Consider the following 2,500-nt stretch of genomic DNA (forward strand, 5'->3'; position numbering starts at 1 on the left):
CTTCCATCCGCGCCCTCGCCTCTCGCGCCCACACCGCCCAAGCGAGGCGCACCCGCTCACTGCCACACCAGCGGTCCCCGAGCCCCTGGCACCGCCTGCCGACCGCGGCCGCCAGATAAGGCCAATCGTGTGCCAATTGCCGCCGCCCTTCCCATTAGCGAGGCCCTTGGCGCGACGAGGCGATAACAAGAGGCGATAACAGGATAACAGCCCCCCTCCCCCCCGTCACCCTATTCGCCGATTAAGAGCGGGCGTCGAGCTCCTTCGGGCGCTGGGCTCCCTCGGGCGTCGAGCTCCTTCGGCTGCTGGGTTCCCTAGGGCGTTGGGCTCCCTCGGGCGTCGAGCTCATTCGGGCGCTGTGCTCCGTCGGGCGCTGGGCTCCTTCGGGCAAGGACTCGCCTCGACTAGGATATCGCTGGTTGGAGGCGATGACACTCGGTTTCTCCTGGACATGGCACCCCCACGTGTGTCGCTTGGCACAGGTCACGTGGCTCACTGACCTCTGACCTCTATGGGACCACTTGGGGAGCTTTTTTTGTTTTTGTTTTGATGTCGTTTCTCTTATCATACGAAACTTACAGATAGAATGATAACACACTGACGGTGGTCGTTGGTTCGCCACTCGAGGGACTCCTGAGCGACGGCGCCAGAGATCACCGCCTCTAGCGCCAATCTAGCACGTCGCTAACACCTCTCCTACGCCACTCTAACAACGCTTTATCTCCGCTCTCGCACCACTCTAACACCACTAACACCACTCCGCGCCAACACCGCTAACACCACTCCGCGCCAACACCACTAACACCACTCCGCGCCAACACCACTAACACCACTCTATCACCACTCTAACACCACTAACACCACCCTATCACCGCTCTAACACGAGATTCTCTTCCCGCGCCGCACCGGACAGTCGAGCTCCCACACCCGCCCGCTCACGTCACGTGACTTACGACGCACACGCACTTTGGCGACACTCTCTCCCGTCGCCACGCACGCACGCACGCACGAACGCCCGCCGCGGGAGACGCTCCGCCGGACGGAACGACGCCCGCCCACGCCCTCCGCCCACGCTCTACGCCCACGCCGCCGCCCGCAGCCTTCGCTCCTTCTTCTTTCTTTCCTTCTTTCTTTATTTGTTTTTTCCTTTCTTTCTTTCTTTTTTCCTTTCTTTCCTTTATCTTTCTCTCACTCTCTCTCTCTCTTTATCTCCTTCTCCCTCCCCTCTCTCTCTCTTCCAATCCATGCAGGGGCCAATACCGCCCGTTTGGCTACCCGCACGCACGCACGCACGCACGCACGCACACACCTACCGGGGTCTTAGATAATCTGCATCTTATAGTAAAAAAAAGAGGGAGGGGGGGAGGGGGGGTCTACGTGGCGGCAGAAAGGGGGGGAAGTGGAAGGGACAGGAAGAGGTGGAAGAGAGAGAATAGAGAAGAGAGAAGGGGAGAGAAGAGAGCGAAAGAGGAGAAGGGAAGAGCGGGAAACCTCATAGCTCTTGACAATCCCATAAAAGCCCGGCGGCCCCCCCCCCTGCCCCCGCCACCCCCCCTACCGACTCCCTTTTACCACCTCGACCGGAAGCCTTCCCCCCCCCCTCCTCCCCCTCCCCGCCATCCTCTCAGCGCGGGCGTCAACCAGAGAGAAAGAAGAAGAATCCGTGATCCTTATGCAGCACGGACGCAAGGACACTTTTGCCGCGTTTTTTTACTCCTTCGACTCGCCTCCCTCCCTATTTCTCTCGCCCTCTCTTAATTTCTCGCTCGCTCCCTCTTTCCCTTCAGCTCTCCCTTTCTCTCTCTCTCTCTCTCTTCTCCTCATCACTTCTTCCTTCTACTCCCCCCTACCCATCCTCATTCCTATGCTGCCTCATGCCCTACCCTTCTCCTTCTTTCCCTCCCTTCCTCCTTCCTTCCCTCTTCTCTTTCTCTCCTCTTCTCTCCCTCTCCTCTCCTCTTCTCTTTTTCCCTTCCCTCTCCTCTTCTCCTCTTCCCTCTCCATCACTTCTCTTCTCTTCCCTTCCTTTTCCTTCCCTCCCCATACCCCCCCCCCCCTACAAACACACGTCCTCTCAGAAACGTGTTGTGGGCAAATTGGGGGGAGGGGGAGGGGGAGGGGGGAGGGGTTGCGAGGCAGAATATGACCTTTGTGAGAACGGGACGGAAGACCTCCCCCCCCCCCCTCTCTTTTCTCTTTCTCCCTCTCCCTTTCCCTTCTTTCCTTCTCTTTCTCTCCCTCTTCCTCTCTTTCTTTCTCTTCCTCTCCCTCTTCCTCTCTTTCTTTCTCTTCCTCTTCCTCTCTTTCTTTCTCTCTTCCTCTCCCTCTCTTTCTTTCTCTCTTTGTCTCCCTCTCCTTCTTTCTCTCTTTCTCTCCCTCTCCCTCTTCCACTCTTTCTCTCTCTCTTTCTCTCCCTCCCTTTGTCTCTCTCACCCGCTTGCCGTGTATACGTGGATATTTTCCTTCCACTAATATAAAAGAGGAAAACACGAACTGCAAA

At 57.4% G+C, this 2,500-nt stretch overlaps 1 protein-coding gene across 1 annotated transcript in view; it reads right to left on the reverse strand.

The window, feature by feature from the left end:
• The window catches only part of LOC113804691 (ras-specific guanine nucleotide-releasing factor RalGPS1), a gene marked incomplete in the record, with an annotated part of 43,277 nt that extends 42,066 nt beyond the window's left edge, over window positions 1-1,211 (reverse strand). Inside the window, 1 exon segment of the mRNA XM_070139704.1 lies at window positions 1-1,211. This exon segment is cut by the window's left edge and continues 238 nt beyond it.
• Window positions 1,212-2,500: the final 1,289 nt, after the last annotated feature.

This window comes from Penaeus vannamei, chromosome 3, assembly GCF_042767895.1.
Source record: "Penaeus vannamei isolate JL-2024 chromosome 3, ASM4276789v1, whole genome shotgun sequence".
Lineage (NCBI taxonomy): Eukaryota > Metazoa > Arthropoda > Malacostraca > Decapoda > Penaeidae > Penaeus > Penaeus vannamei.